Source organism: Ctenopharyngodon idella, chromosome 4 (assembly GCF_019924925.1).
Source record: "Ctenopharyngodon idella isolate HZGC_01 chromosome 4, HZGC01, whole genome shotgun sequence".
Classification (NCBI taxonomy): domain Eukaryota; kingdom Metazoa; phylum Chordata; class Actinopteri; order Cypriniformes; family Xenocyprididae; genus Ctenopharyngodon; species Ctenopharyngodon idella.
This window is the reverse complement of record NC_067223.1, coordinates 11,755,523-11,772,757: the sequence shown is the minus strand read 5'-3', so window position 1 is coordinate 11,772,757 and position 17,235 is coordinate 11,755,523. Positions and strand designations below refer to the sequence as shown.

Genomic DNA, 17,235 nt, shown 5'->3' with positions numbered 1-17,235 from the left:
GCTCCATTATGCTAACAGCAGGTACTGGTGCTTTTAGGGTCACTTTAGTCCATCATTTTTTTGACACAAATTAAAACTTTTGTATAGGAATGCTTTTTTTTTTTTTTTGTGTCCAGAAACAATCTGGGGATTTCACACTAACTCTCAAAGTAAGATAACATTATAGCAGAGGTTGAATAATTCTCTATGAATATGTAAATGATTTTACAGCTCCTCCTCATTGCACTTTCCATTTGTTGATGTACGATAAGACTCATTGCACTTGGAAAATGGTAAAGCTCAATTCCCACTGTTTGTTTAGGAAATGTGAGCTGCCTTCCATACATCCAATTAAAATGAGCAAATTCAATCTGAGCGCTTCCACAGAAATCATCTTCGTAATGATTAACAGTCAAATGTTAGTGTTTGAGTCTTTCTGCCGCTGTGGTTTCATATTCGACTGGGCGAGGTGGCGGCAACGTTCGATTTGTGGGTTTCGTCGTTAAGGTGCGCACCACAAACCGATGATGAACCTAAGTTGGTGTGGGCAGCTTGTCCGCCATTGGTGGACGGGTGCTTTCTCATCACAAGGGACACTGGAGCAGATTGTGCTGATAAAAGCTAGAGCGGTCTAGCGACCAGACGAGGCCAGAGCAGAGGTGGCCACCCCGCTGCTATGCAACGCAGTCTTTGAAAATGTGATTCAGCTGTTCCCTCCTGTCGGCTCGCATTAATCTCTCGCATGGAGAGTAGAGATTCTGCGAAAAGACACGTGAGTACATGGAAAACAAATTTGGAGTGCACAAAAGCTTTCTGAGAAGAGTAATCTACATTCGCAGAGAATTTGTGTCAAAAACCACCAGGGCAGCAGGCACTTTATGCTATAATCAAGAAAGCAATCACAGATGGATTGACTTGTTTCTTTTTGAGTGTGTCCACATTTAGAAATAGGTCAGGGTCCTTTGAAGCCTAAATGACTGCTCGGGATATTTGTTTTCAAAAACAAATGCCTTTTAAGACCCTTAAAGCATATTTACATGGCGAAACCTTCCAGGATCATGGCACCCACGCATGCAGAATCGTTGCCAAGGTAATGTATCCGATTAAGCCTGTATCTGATGTGAGCTGAGCTCATTACTATCTAAATATGTATCAGGTAAAACAACATGACAAATATTGATTTCATAAATTCTCATTTTGATATAATCCTCGAGTCAGATACAGGTAAACTTATGTGGGTTGCTGGTGGAATGGATTTAGTACGATGGATCTTCACGGAAGTGAGGTCAGCACCATTTAATATATACTACATGTACAAAAATGCATTGTAAATTTCAGATAATTTTTAAGCAACATCACACAAAGTTAATCACATAATTGACATTTCAATGCCCCGTTTTTCTGTTTAATTTGCTTTGGCAATGAAAATTGTACCAAAAGAAGCCAAAGCAGTATCACCCGTTTCGATTTTCATACAATGAAAATGAATGGAGACCACAAATGTCAAGGTAAAATGTTCAATGAATAACAACTTTTCAGTATGTTTCTGTATTTTTTTTTTTTTTTTAAACAAAGCTTCCGAAGACTTGAAATATAACACAAGTTGTATTGGCCACTTTCATTATGCTGTTATTGTCCTGTCTTTTCCTTTTAGGAGCTTGAAAGTCTTTGGTCCCCATCCGTATTGTGTGGAAAAGAGCAGCATGATCATTCTTGAAAACATCTCCTTTTGTGTTCCACAGATGAAAGAAAGTTGTACAGGTTTGAGGGTGAGTAAATGATGACTCAGACTTGGACTATAACACGCACTGTAAAAAATGATGTGATCAATAAGTCATGACAACATATGTTTTTCCATCTCATCTAAATAATGAATTTCAACATCATTTTTTTAAGTTATACAAGATTCAAGGAGGCAAGCTTTAAAAAAAAAAATAGTTGAAATGATTTGTACAGCCAATTTGATTATATATTTTATAGGGCTGTCAATAGTTTATTATTTTTTTAATCGCGATTGATCGCACACTTATCGTGAATTTAAGCATACACCATTTATCTTGTTTAACATGTCCATTTTGCCATCATTGCCTATATCCAGCAAAGTAAACCATCAGTTTGAAGTGTGATTTTCATAAAACTGTATTTTTCAGCTTTTTTCAAGGTAAATTTAGATATCTTTCCAAAAAAGGACACCAAATAACCAAATTATATTTTTTCATATAATTCAAACATTTATGTACACCAAAGCACCCATAAAAAAATCACAGAAAAAAAAAAAAAAAAAAACCTTTCAGAATTCACAGTGTATAGTATGTGCAACAGCAAAGAACTTGTTTACATTTTAGACAAGTCAAGTTGCGATACTGAACAGGACCACATGGAGATGCCAAAAAAACCTAAACCAACCACCTTGACCTGCATATATACTAAAGTACACAGCAACATACACAAGACAAATCAAAACATTATCCTGAATGTGTGTGAAAACAATATGAATGTACTGAAATGTGTCTGTGCATAAATACAATGTGTGATCAGTGCGTCATACATAATTTGTTTGCCCATCAATATAACAGACTCACGCGTGCTTTTGTACGTCACCTCAATTGTCTTTACTCTAATTGCAATCCTTATCCTTTCAAACTTTCATAGCAAGAAGCTGGTTTGCTTTATCCAGCCGAGAACCATAGTTTTCATATCATCTGGCCATACAGCGGTGGGATGTTTCGACGTTCCATTCAGGAGGGCTCGCTCTCTTCAGATACAATGACAGAATATGACAGAGAGTTCCTGTTTTAAAGCAAAACAGACACTGGAATGAATAATTCTCTCTGCCATCTCTGATATAATCAGCATGGACTTTAAGATCGTCTAACTGCGTGACGTATTTCACATGCTTCCGTAATTTTTTCGCATTAAATGCGTCAAATTATTTTAACTCGTTAAGGATTTTGAATTAATTGCACACGTTAACGCGTTAACGTTGACAGCCCTAATATTTTACAGTGCACAAGTTGTATTGACCACTTTCTGATGGTTTTATGGTGCTTTTTTGTCCTTTTAGGAGCTTAATAGTCTTTGGTTCCCATCCACTTCAACTGTATGGAAAAAAGCAGCATGATCATTCTTTGAAACTTCTACTTTTGTGTTCCACAGATGAAAGAAAGTTGAACAGGTTTAAGGGTGAGTATGTGTAATGGAGAATTCAAATTTTTGGTGAGATATTCTTTTAATAGTGGTAATGGCATTGAACGTATTAATACACCCAAGGTGTTTTGTGATTGACAGAATTAGATGAGCATGCACTTTTCTTTTATAGCTCTTGATGCTTCTTCAAGATTATTCGTAATTTGGGAATGCGATCAAGTCAACTTCTTGGTACTTTTGGATATGGCATATATGTGCTCTGCAGTGTCACAATAAATCAGCTGTCTTGCACTAAAAGGTTCAAGACAGTCAATCAAATATTTGTTGATAAATTTAAATTTATATGAGAGAGAACAAGTGAGAGAGAGAAGAGAGAAAGAGAGAGAGATTAAGCTCTGCAGCAATCTGGCAGTCTTCCAAGGGCACCGTTACATCCAGTGAACAAACAAAATACTGGTCAGCTAAATATAACATTTCCCTTCATGAGCAGGCCTCAGGAAAGAGAGAGAGAGAGACAGATGCGGTACTGCGGTAGCAACATGCCAACGTGAGACGCATGCTCCAGAAACTCACCTGAGGTGAAGCTCAGCCGTGCTAGCAGAGGTCAGGCTTGTCCTTTTCCCTCCTCTCACAGTGGCATGTTTGTCTCTGAAGACTTTGTGCACTCTTTGTGCCTCTCAGACTCTTCTTTCTTAGTGTTTGATTAAATTCCCCCCCCTCTCTCTCTGGAAATACAAAGCTTTGAAACAAGACTTCGAAAGCTGTGAAAGATTAATAATTCACGTTGTCGTCAAAGCTACAGGGACTTGTAAAATTAAGCATTGTTTTTCAAGCCTGAGTTGGGCAGTCGTGCATGGAGGGAGAATTTGTTGTAAAAATATTAACTTGGGAGGAACGACGGAATAGAGGCTGCTGCATTGTTCAAATCTGAGGGAGAAAAAAGCACATGTTTATCATCATTATTCAGGAAGAACCCTTAACTCGCCTGCCGAGGATTTGAAGCAACTTTACTTAATCCGTCTTTTGTCTCGGTGGGAAATTTTAAACAAGCGCCAAAGCACAGAGAGACTTTGGAGAGAGGCTGTGTCTTGCTAAGGGCTGTGTTCTCACTCTGTGAAGAATATGGCTGCGGAGAAGGTCATGAGTAGACAGGGAACACTGCCTGACTCGAGTGTGTGTTAGGGGGTGTCTAGGAATAAAAAAAAAAAAAAAAAACCTTGCACCTAAATCATCAACATGAAATTCAAATTCATTGTGACTTGGTTGGAGGATCTCCAGGGCTTTGGATCCCGACCTAATGACAGTTCACTGGACTTCAAAAGACCCATGGAGTCATCCAAGGCTACCGATGCAGACGCTGTCATCTTTGGTCTGTTTTGTAAATTTGATGTGAATTTTGTTGAAGTGAATGACTTTTCCCACGGAAAATATCTTGCAGAAAGTTTTACCATTCTCGAAGACCTCTAATGGCCCCAAAAGCACATTTAACGGCACACCTCGGACATTTAAGGCACACCTAAAGTGTATGAATGTCATTGGAATTTTTATGTGTAGCTTAAAGGGATAGTTCACCCAAAAATTAAAATTATCCCATAATTTACTCATCTCAACCATCCTAGGTGTATATGTCTTTCTTCTTTCAGCCAAAGACAATCGGAGTTATATTAAAAAATGCCATGGGCGTGAATGGTGCCCAAAAAAGTGCATCCATCCATCATAAAAGTAATCCATACAGCTCCAGGGGGTTAATAAAGGCCTTCTGAAGCGAAACAATTCATTTTTGTAAGAAAAATATCCATAATAATAACTTTATAAACTGTAATCACTAGCTTCCTGTAACGGCTATTCACATGTTCACAAGGGAGTTGAGTTCCGGCATATGACGTAGGACGTAGGCATAGTGTAAGCTTAGGTGAGAGTAGAAATAGGGCTGGGCAACAAACTCAAGCTCCTTCGACATTTCTCTTTAAAAATTCTCATTTTAGACTTCTAATTTGTGACCGGTGTTTTGTTTTGCTCTATTCTCTGCGCTTCCGTATTTGTCAATACATCATGCGTCGGGTCAGAGGTCGGTAACACTTTATTTTACGGGTCTTTTAACTAGTTTCTTATTAGCATGCATATTACTAGAATATTGGCTATTTATTAGTACTTATTAAGTACATATTAATGCCTTATTCTGCATGACCTTATTCTACATTCTTAATCCTACCCAATACCTGAACTTAACTACCTTACTAACTATTAATAAGCAGTAAATTAGGAGTTTATTAAGGGAAAAGTCATAGTTAATAGTTTATATGTGTTCCCTATACTAAAGTGTTACCCAGAGGTCACTCTTCGATCTGAACTAGACTCATGTACTGCCGTTGTACTGGCCTTTATGAACCCCCTTGAGCAGTATGGATTACTTTTATAATGTATGGATGTGCTTTTTTGGCCTTCATAAAAAATGGTACCATTTACTCCCATTATAAAGCTTGGAAGAGCAAGGATATTTTTAATATAACTCCGATTGTGTGTGGCTGAAAGAAGAAAGTCATATACACCGAGGATGGCTTGAGGGTGAGTAAATATATGGGGTAATTTTCATTTTTAGGTAAACTATCCCTTTAAGTGTCCAAATACTATTTTGTGGCCACTGTGATTACTAAAAATATTGCTATTTTTTATATATACATTATTTTATATATTTTTATTTCCCAACGTTTAAAAAGCCTTAAAGGGTTGGTTCACCCAAAAATGAAAATAATGTCATTTATTACTCACCCTCATGTCGTTCCACGCCCGTAAGACCTTTGTTCATCTTCAGAACACAAATTAAGATATTTTTGATTAAATCCGATGGCTCAGTGAGGCCTCCATAGCCAGCAATGACATTTCCTCTCTCAAGATCCATAAAGGTACTAAAAACATATTTAAAACAGTTCATGCGAGTTCAGTAGTTCTACCTTAATATTATAAAGTGACGAGAATATTTTTGTGCGCCAAAAAAACAAAATAACGACTTTTCAACAATATAGTGATGGGTCGATTTCAAAACACTGCTTCGGAGATTTTTTACGAATCGAATCAGAGATTCGGATCTCCTATCAAACGGCTAAACTACTGAAATCACGTGACTTTGGCGCTCCGAATCACTGATTCGATTCGCTAAGCTCCGAAGCAGTGTTTTGAAATCGGCCCATCGCTATATTGTTGAAAAGTTGTTATTTTGTTTTTTTGGCGCACAAAAAGTATTCTCGTCACTTTATAATATTAAGGTAGAACTACTGAACTCGCATGAACTGTTTTAAATATGTTTTTAGTACCTTTATGGATCTTGAGAGAGGAAATGTCATTGCTGTGAATGCAGGCCTCACTGAGCCATCGCATTTAATCAAAAATATCTTAATTTGTGTTCCGAAGATGAACAAAGGCCTTACAGGTGTGGAACGACATGAGGGTGAGTAATAAAAGACATAAATGAAGGACTCCTTTGAGCCAGTTTCTTTAGTGAATCAACACAGGGCAATCAGAGTAATCTGATTCCCAAACATGAATCATTCTTGTTAGTGAATCAATCAGCTTACAACTAACTGGTACTTAAATCAGTGTAGTTACTGACTGATTGTTCATGTGACAACATGTAGTTAAAGATTATGAATTTGTCAGTAGTATATATTATAAAAGTGGATGAAATATGTTAACATATGTTAATAGGTTCCTGGAAGTTGCTATATGAAATATAATATGAAATATCAGCAATATATGTTGTGGCAGACATTAAGAAAAATGGTGACATGGTGAGAAGGATTCTGGGCATGGCCGCCCACACATTCCATAAAAGCCTAATGTCACATTGCCCTTTGAACCTTTGGTGTTAGCATTCTATCAGAGAAATGAAATGCCTCTTGCATTGCAATGATGCAGAAAGAGAAAGAACTAGCAAGTACAGATACTGAGCTTGAGGTAGCGAGTGACATAACCATGTGATCAGGGTCTGCGCTCCCGTTTGGCTGCTACCTGGCTCCAGGCAGGCAATGCTAGCGGGGGCAAATGCAGACGCTCCAGGGGAAGCAGCTGTCATTTGGCAGGGGGCGGCTTTCCAACAGCTTTTGGAGTTAATATGAGAGTGTGTGCTGACAAGCAGTACTGTGATTGTAGAACAACAAATAGACACATGAGCTCCCGTAGAGACACATCGAATGTGTGTCAGTAAGATGTGTGTGTGCATGTATGACATAGTGAGGATCACAGTTGGGCTGAATACAGCAGACAATGGCATGAAATATCAGGATATGATAGTTATAGGTAGATAGATATGTCCTAGTTTTTTATGTTGAGTCAGCCATCCCCTTCATTAAAATCCATCTTATGCTGATAGTTTAGTTATTGGTTTCTAGCTGGTCTAAAGTTGCTCCAGGATCCTAACAGCTAGTCAGCCAACTTTTGTTAGGTTTTTGGAACAGGATGTCTAGTCAACCAGATAAGCTGTCCTAAGCTGGTCCTTAGTTGGTCCAGCTCATGAGAAACCACCTGGTTTATGTAACATGGGGGCAGCTAATGAGCAGATTACACCAGATAGAAACCAAAGTCATGAAGTTTAATGATTTATAGGCTTTATGGATAGATAGATAGATAGATGTGATGCTTTGAGCGCTGTTGAGCGAATTCGTAAACACCTCTGATTGGCCGTTTAAACAGTACCCGTACAGACAAATCTTCATGGACTAACTCTCTCAGAGCTCCATCCAAGGATAACACTACCTATTGTGATATCAATCAATCCTACCACCACAGGAAATCATTAAAAACAACTTACCTGTGATGGAGGATGACCTGTCAGTCCCGTGTTTCTTGGGAACATCCCGGACGAGCCCCCAGCTGTTAGACTGGCTATAATGATCAACGCACGGGAGCGTTTGAAAGCACACAGAAGTGTTTGAATTTGAAAGTGGGACCGGTTGAAAGCAGGCGTCTATCAGTGGACATGTCCGCTGATAGACGCCTACTTTCAAACGCTGCTGTGTGTATCTGTGTAAGCGCTCGGTGAAGAGCGTCACTGATGTCTATTTACAACATGTTTTTAAAACGTTGATCATTATAGCCAATCACAGACATATCTGTTGAGTGCATGAACACAATGACCAATCAGAGGTGTTTACGAATCCGCTTAATAGTGCTCAAAGTGTCACATTTTTAAAATTTCAGTATCGACTTGGTATCGAAGTCAGTAATTTTGACAACACTAAGATGGACGGACGGATGGATGGATGGACGGACAGACGACGGACGGATGGATAGACAGATAGATGGATGGGTGGGATAGACAGATAGTAGGCAGCTTTCCTGCAGCTAAATATATTTCAAAGAATGTGCATAATAAGGATTCTCTTTAATCAGATCGCATTACAAATCGCATCTTAGCAGTGCAATCCTATGAAAGACCCAGGGCAACAGAAGCTGCTTTAGAATATAAAGTATAATTACGAGTAGCGCAGAACCTCATTAGTTTGAAATATTAGTACCTCGGTAGAGCTGGCCTCCAGTCTTCCCGTCATGGGGGAATAGCGCTCTCTTTGGCAGCCAGTCATTTGTTGATTTTGAAGCAGATCAGTGAAACAGGTGTGCCATGCTGTGTCAACCTCACTCGCCGACGTCGCTGCCTGCGGGGTGGATCAGCAGCGCTCTTGAACTCCGCTCTGAATGATGGATCTTAGGATGCACCATGGCTGGCTGGCAAACTGTCCTCTCCAGCTGATAAACACCTTTAATCACACGACCTCCCGTAGTGGAGCGTGCAGGGGTTGGCACAAATATCAACAAGAAAATGGATAAAACATTACAAATATGCATGCAAAATTTGTATATCAGGGATACAGCTCAACAAATCCTCTTATATTATACTGCTGTGAATGTTTAGAAATGGCTGTTTTAATATGTAAAAAGTGAGCCCAGTGTAGATGATGCCTGAAGAGATTGAAGACATTTTTCTTACTCATTTGCAAATGTTCCTAGCTTGTTTCTTAAGTTGAGCCTCCAAAGAAGCTTGTTTTATTTTAGATGAAGTAACTATCCTTTGTGTAAACTTTTTTATTACTGTGGATGAAATATTATTACAAATACGAGCCTTGCATGTATCGTCTTTGTAGTTCTTTTTTAAAGACAACATGAAAGTAAAATGGACCCAATTTTCTTGCTTTATACACGCTCTTGGTCTTGTGAACTATTCATCATTGTGAATGAGGTTCGGTCCTGTTAAAGGGACAGTTCACCCAAAAATGAAAATTCTGTCATTAATTACTCATCCTCATGTCCTTCCAATGCCGTAAGACTTCTGTTCATCTTCGGAACACAAATGAAGATCTTTTTGATGAATTCTGAGTGATTTCTGTCCCTCCATAGACAGCTACGCAACTGACACTTTGACGCTTGAATATGTATTTAGTGGTTTACTCCAAATTTTCTTGATCGCTTTTTATGATGAACATATTCTCATATAAACATTGATCAGCAAACACAAACAGTAGCTCAACCAAACCTGCTTGACATGCGAGAACAAACCTTGCTGAAGCTCAAATGTGTTGCGTAACATAATGAACCTCAAAGGTTCTCACAAACATGCTTGAGCTTCTGTTTACACAACTGATGTGTGAGTTTATGAATGTTCATATGTGAATAAAAGCCTAAATTCAATATGTTCATCATATAAAGCGATAGAGTCTCTTCAGAAAATTTGGACTAAACCGCTCAGTTCATATGGATTAGTTTTACGATCTCTTTGTGAACTTTTTGAAGCATAAAAGCGTCAGTTGCGTAGCTGTCTATGGAGTGACAGCAAGCTCTCAGATTTCATCAAAAAGATCTTCATTTGTGTTCTGAAGATGAACGAAAGTCTTACAGGTTTGAAACGACATGAGGGTGAGTAATTAATGACAGAATTTTCATTTTGGGGTGAACTATCCCTTTAACTTGTTTCACAAGTGCATTCATCCGCCGCTCCGAACAGAATCCCATACTAAAATACTCTAAAATGCCCTACTATTCAGCGGCGCTGCAACACCTTTTCTAAATCTACATCTCGAAACAGAATTCCAAACAGATTGAAACCGATTCCTGAACATGAATCATTCTTGTTAGTGAATCAATCAGCTTACAACTTTAAAATTGCATAATAGGCTTTTTAAAACGTCGGCGAGTGAGATGTTTTAAAATTATTAATTTTTTGAATGATCTTTGACTTTTCTTCCAAATATTTATTCCTTAAAATTACTAAAAGAACCATTAGTGGAACTGTTAAGAATCCAGAATTTAAATTGTTTAATTCAATCCCATCCCTCTTGGCTAGTTACAATGGTTCAGTTAGCTGCCCTTTTTTTTCATTCATGTTTCACTTTGAAATATGTCACATTACAGTGAAACAGGTTGTGAATGCTGATTCATGTTGAATTTAACATCACATTCTCAGATTATAGATGAGTTGCACACCATATGGAGAATGTGAATGGAAAATGATCACACTGCAGGGGCACTAATTATTGAGATGAATAAGATCTTAAAAGGTATTTTAGGATACGGTGGTGGTGTAACGCAGTGTTATTTCAGCCGCCCAGCATGATGCATCTGCACACCTACTCCATGCCTACTGCCTCTCATTCATACACGATCAGCTCTCATTCCATTACCTGTTTTCCATGATGGATGGATGCAGTTCCACATAAAACGTCTCTAGTTCCTCAGTGAAATCTAGGCAGTCACCTCCAGGACACCATATATTCAAAAGTGACTTCCTTTAACTCGGACTTCACATCTTTTCAGTACAAACAGACTGACACTACAAGACATTCACATGCTCCGATATGGAAAATGTGATGAATTATGCATGACAGTTTTGACTGGTATGCTGTCTTGCAAAATGTACAAATCTTTTCTTAATAGGAGATGATGTCTGATGAACGCATTTGAGATGCAAAACAGACATTTGCATATGAGTTTTGACATATACAACAGCTAAAATCAATCATTTAATGACATTTTATTTTGTTCAAAGACCTCTAATGTCAGTTAGCTTCCACACAAGGAGGAAAAAAATATAATAAATTACAAATCAATTAATTTTTTGTTTTGTCTTCATTGCCCATCAAATGAACAGTAGTGGGAGTCATAAAGAAAAACAGTTTTTTAAAAAATGCTATATTCTCTGTATAGTAGCAGAGAGACATTTTGAAGGCCTTTTGATGCTTTGAAAGATATGAAGAGCTTTTGTCTCATTCTTTCAATCACCACAAAGCAAATAAGTATGAAAATGTTTCAAAGAAAGTTTCTTTCTTTAAATGCCAGTTGACTTTGTTTCTCAGCTATATGTGATTCTCTCAAATGGTGCCAAATAGCACTTTGTGATTTGAAGTAGAGGAAAATACACATTCATTATGTTTTCTTGGAACAATTTTGCACCCACCAGTTCATGGAACTAAGTGTGTCAATGTGTGCCTTAGGAAATCATTCTAATCAAATGTGATAAAAGCTTGATGTATTCCCATTTTAAAACATTACTGTCTGAGTAAACAACAATATCAAGCCAAAAAAAAAATGTTTGTCAGGAAGTAAACAACATGCAAGTATGTAGCGCCTCCAACGTTCCTTGTTTTAGCATGTGCACCAATCCAATCGCAAACCACCAACAGTGACTATAATTATACTCTTATGTAAGAAGCTGCAATGTTGTTTTCCGTTGCGTGCAAAACAAATAGGTCAGAGGCAAAGATGATGCTTGTATGGTCTGTGGATATAATGTGTTTCTATTCCTTTAGACTCTTATGGTTGGTTGTTGTTGAAGGTGCCCTTAGTAGGTGCCTATCCTCCCTTTTAAAAAACAGTGGTGTGTTCATAAAGATTCATGTCATGTGTGATTATAAACTGCCAAAGACTCGTCAACAAAGCTTCCTCTGATCAGTGCTGAGAGACTCTCTTTATCAAAACCCTGGCAAAACAAAGCGCCTGGCTTACACCGCACAAGCTCCCGGTGCTATTTACAGTGTGCGCGCTGTGCCAAAAACAGAACATCGTTCAGAATGTACAATTACATGAAACAGAAGCAGTGAGGCTTTAAACTGTGCATGCAGACTCTTGTGTTTGACCCATGAAAGTGCAACAATCACACCCTAATATTAGTTAAAAGCACCTTAAATGACACAATGTCTTTTCAAAATTTCAAAAGATCAAAGTACATGACAAATAAAGTTAGTGTTCTAAAAGAATTGATTCTTGAACTGCTGAAACGAGTCGTCAGCCATTCCAGTGTCATTTCCTGTTACATACCTGCGTAACAATGTCACGAATGTCACAGCTGAAATTCAGATATGGTAAAAGGCATTTTGTTTCATTACGCACTTTAAGTGGTAGACCAATCACAACAGACTGAGCTATCTGACCAATCAGAGCAGAGCAGGCTCTCGGAAAGGAGGGGTTTAGAGCGAATGAATCTTTGAATGAACCGTTTTCAGACACTATGAGAAATGAGGTGATGTGCAGTGTATATTATGAGAAAATTAAAAAAAAAAAAAATTGACCTTGGACACATGTAAATGTGAAGGAGACCTCCAAAACAAAATTAGCAACCTTTAAAACAGCAGGGGAACTTTAAGAGTGTTTTTAAATTATTAGTGTAAAAATGAACTTTAAGAAAGTGAAAAAACTAACAAATGATCATGCACAGTTAAAGGATTAGTTCACTTTGAAATGAAAATTAGCCCAAGCTTTACTCACCCTCAAGCCATCCTAGGTGTATATGACTTTCTTTTTTCTGATGAACACAATTGCAGAAATATTAATAAATATCCTGACATTATCCGAGCTTTATAATGGCAGTGATAGGGATCAATGAGTATGAGCTTAAGAAAGTGCCTCCATCCACACCCATCCGTCATAAATATGTCCTCCACACGGCTCCGGGGAGTTAATAAAGGCCTTCTGAAGCAAAGCGATGCATTTGTGTAAAAAAAAAATCCATATTTAAACAAGTTATGAAGTAAAATATGTAGCTTCCACCAGACCGCCTTCCGTATTGAAGTTACGAAGAAAGTGTAAACTGGCATCACCTCAGATACACTTTTTCCGTAAGTTGAATAGGGAAGACGTAGGGCGTAGAGCTTTGAGAACTGCAAGAGTTTTACACTTTATGCGTACTTTGAATACGGAAGGCGGCTCATGCGGAAGCTACATAAGGCCTTTATTAACCCCCCGGAGCCGTGTGGAGCACATGTTTATGATGGACGGATGTGGATGGAAGCACTTTCTTCAGCTCTTACTCATTGATCCCTGTCACTGCCATTATAAAGCTTGGATGTGTCAGGATATTTATTAATATTTCTGCGATTATGTTCATTAGAAAGAAGAAAGTCATATACACCTAGGATGGCTTGAGGGTAATTTTCATTTCAAAGTGAACTAATCCTTTAAATATCCTATATCGACAAATAAATTTAAAAAAGAAATGTCAAATGTGGCTGATAACCGATATATTGTGGATTCCTTGGCAAAGAACATCTATGTAATGGATCTGAAATTACCATTTTAGTTTAGTTTCTCACAGCACATCTTGCGCATTTATAGTAATTCGTTTTTTGCAATCATTTCTTTATATTGAGCAAGGTTTAAACATATGTGCTTAACAGAAGGAAACTTCATCTTAACTAGAAAGCCAGAAAGTGTTAGTTAACACTCACGGAAAAAAAACAATATTCTAAATTTGCATATTTCCATAGTCCAACCTGGTTTTCAGCATAGATGATTAATGCATGTTTTTCTTCTTTCTTATGTTTCTTTCTCTTTTTTTTGCCTCAAGCTCTTGCTGCACAACTGATAATGTAATAAGAGAGAAAAGGAAGGGCGGGTGCTAATGGTGCTCTAATTAGTTCATACAGCGAATGCTTAATATCAGTGTGCAGTGATTTGGGTCGGACGGCCCAGAATCCTTCATCAGCGTAGTCATCTTGTAAAAACAACTGTGTGTGCATTTTTAAGCAGAAGGGACCGCGGCTCCTCACACACTGTCAGTTTTAGTCAGCGCGTGGCAGAAACCATTGGCTGGCAGTGAGTCAAGAGCTGCTCCTCCTGAACATTGATTGTTGTTCTGTATTTAATTGAATTGGATCCTATAATTTGCACCTCAGTTTATGTGATCAAAGTAAACGGAGATAAACGTTAAATGAGGCACCATGTTGCTACAAATGCTTGCGGTGTACCGAATGTGTTGCTGTTTCAAATTAAGATAGACCTTTAAAAATTATTGCTCATTGAATATTGATTTTCATAGTTTAGTCAGTAAGAGTTGGTCAGCTCTGCACTTGTAAGACATTATGTAACTGGTCCTAATCGCACCGCTCCGGGATTTGAAACCACTTTACAGGCATGGGAGACGGGCAAGCTAACAAGGACGCTAAAGATCGCAGCCTCTAGTGTCAGTCACTAGTGCACCTCTTGAGGCCAGGGGAGTGAGGTTTTACTTGCACAGCTCTTTACTAGCTGGCCTCTGTTACACTCACCCCCCTAAACCTCACTCCCGTCCAGGTCACAGCACCAATGTAATCCCTCCAGTTCTATACGCACCTCTTCGAGCTGGATTCAAACCACTGTTTCTAACACTGGGAGGCAGGCGCGCTAACTAGGATGTTAAAGACCACAGCCTCTAGCATCAGTCGCTAGTGTGCCTTATGAGGCCAGGTTGATAGAGGTTTTACTTGCAAAGCTCTTTACTATCTGACCTCTGTTACACTCACCCCCTAAACCTCACTCCCATCCGGGTCACGGCACCAATTAAACCCCTCCAGGTTCTACATGCACCGCTCCGAGTGGTATTCGAACCAGCATTTGTGGCAAAGGAGGCAGGCACGTTAACAAGGACGCTAAAGACCACAGCCTCTAGAATCAGTTGCTAGTGTGCCTCTTGAGGCCAAGGGAGTGAGGTTTTACTTGCACGGCTCTTTACTAGCTGGCCTCCATTGCACTCACCCCCCTAAACCTCACTCCCCATCTGGGTCACGGCACCAATGTAATCCCTCCGGTTCTATACGCACCGCTCCAAGCGGGATTCGAACCAGCGTTTCCGGCACTGGGAGGCAGGCACACTAACTAGGACGCCACAGCCTCTAACGTCAATCACTAGTGTGCCTCTTGAGGACAGGGAAGTGAGGTTTTACTTGCAAAGCTCTTTACTATCTGACCCCCATTACACTCACCCCCTAAACCTCACTCCCATCCGGGTCATGGCACCAATTAAACCCCTCCAGGTTCTACACGCACCGCTCCCAGCGGGATTTGAACCGGCATTTCAGGCATGGAAGGCGGGCACACTAACAGGGACTCTAAAGACCACAGCCTCTAGCTTCAGTTGCTAGTGCGCCTCTTGAGGAGCATAAAATGAACTCCATTTACACTACAGTTTAAAAGTTTAGGGTCGGTAAGATTCTTTAATGTTTTTGAAAGAAGGGTCTATAAGATTTAAATAAATAAATATATATATTTGTTCAAAAATACAGTAAAAACAGTAATATTGTACAATTATTTCTGTGGTGACAAAGCTTAATTTTTTAGCAGCTATTACTTATTCTTCGTTGTGTCTTCAGAAATCATTCTAATATGTTGATTTACTGCTCAAGAAACATTTCTTATTATCAATGTTAAAAAAAGTGCTGCTTAATATTTTTGTGGAAACCTTTGGGGTTTTTTTTCAGGATTCTTTGATGAATAGAAAAAATAAAACAGCATTTACTTGAAATAGAATCATTTGTAACAATGTAAATCTTTCATCAAATTGTGATTTTTCTCTGCCTTTTTTTCTGCAGGAAAAAAATCCACCTTCCTGTTGGGAAATAATGCAACTGAATGACACTTGAAGACTGCACAAACATGGCAGCACCCGGAGAGATAATAAATTGATGATAAATGTTGACTTTCAAGCAAATAAAATGCATCACTGAGTCAAATTTCCAACATGAGTTGGTAATAAAACCAGGTGGGTAAAAAATGGTAAATGGTCCTGTTGATAATCACAAATGCTAGCATCGCAGTTGATGTCGCTCTGTTGATAATCAAACCTGCAAAGCTAATGTTAGCAAATCTTTTTTGATTCCTTAAAAAAAAAAAATTGGGCGATGGAACAACTTCATGGTTGGAATATGTTGGAATATTTTAAATGGTACACAGTACAGGTAGAGCAACATGATATTTAACTGAAAATAACCTACTTTTCATTATCCAATCAAATTCTGTCCACTGAATATTCTGTTTTATTCAGTAAAGAAGTTAAATGTTTTGCAGAATGCCATTTTATGTGTCCTTTAAGAGATTTCGACTGGAAAAGGAAGAAAAAGAGGGTCATGCACCCACACCACCAGGCTCAAATCTCCAAAACGACACACACCCACATGAGTAATAGAGCGTTCCTCTGTTGTGATATAATAGCATGTTGTACAACACTGAGTCAATGTTAGGGATGGACCTGAAGAGGATTAGTTTGGCTCAGCCAGCGAACTGTACATTAACAGATAGATCAGAGATCCCTGAGGCTTCCGAAAGCCGCTGTGCTGATGGCTCGGCCCTGTCTGCATGGCCTAATTCACTATGATGCGTATTGATTAAGTGTGCAGTGGAAATACTCATTCCTCTGAAGCAAACATTCACACTCAGTTTGTTATCCTGAGCTTATATTTTTGTTTTGAAATAAATAAAGTTTCTCTTGAGAATTTGAAGAAAAAAGCAGTGACCTATCTGTTTAAGCATCCATTCATCAGTTGGAGGTTTTGGGGTTAGTAGACAGCAAAAAAAAAAGATGGCTATGGTGTAACCATTTTGTCTCCATTAATTCTTGTTGCTCTTCTTTCCACCAAACACCCTGCAGGACCTGCAAACACGGGATGCTTATCTGAGACCGAGAGGTTGTTGGCTGCAGGATTTTACTTTTAACTTTATCTTGAGTTGAGGCCCTGGCACAAACATGCTGCTGGAGCATTGGTCCCCAAAGATAAGAGAGACAGAGATGCATGTAGGGACAGAGAGCGGCACCGACACCTGCTTTGACCAAACACAGGTTTCTGACTTGAGAGCCGCCCTTTGAACTATAAAATAGCT

The 17,235-nt window shown here is 38.8% G+C and overlaps 1 long non-coding RNA gene across 2 annotated transcripts in view; it reads left to right on the top strand.

The window, feature by feature from the left end:
* Positions 1-16,863, top strand: part of LOC127510931 (uncharacterized) — a 38,731-nt gene extending 21,868 nt beyond the window's left edge. The window contains exons 4-7 of one of the 2 annotated variants that reach the window (XR_007929789.1): positions 1,634-1,748; positions 3,044-3,162; positions 15,951-16,120; positions 16,426-16,863. This is a non-coding gene — a long non-coding RNA (uncharacterized LOC127510931). Of the gene's footprint in view, positions 1-1,633; positions 1,749-3,043; positions 3,163-15,950 lie in introns of both variants that reach the window. The other variant, XR_007929788.1, reaches the window with a different exon arrangement.
* Positions 16,864-17,235: the final 372 nt, after the last annotated feature.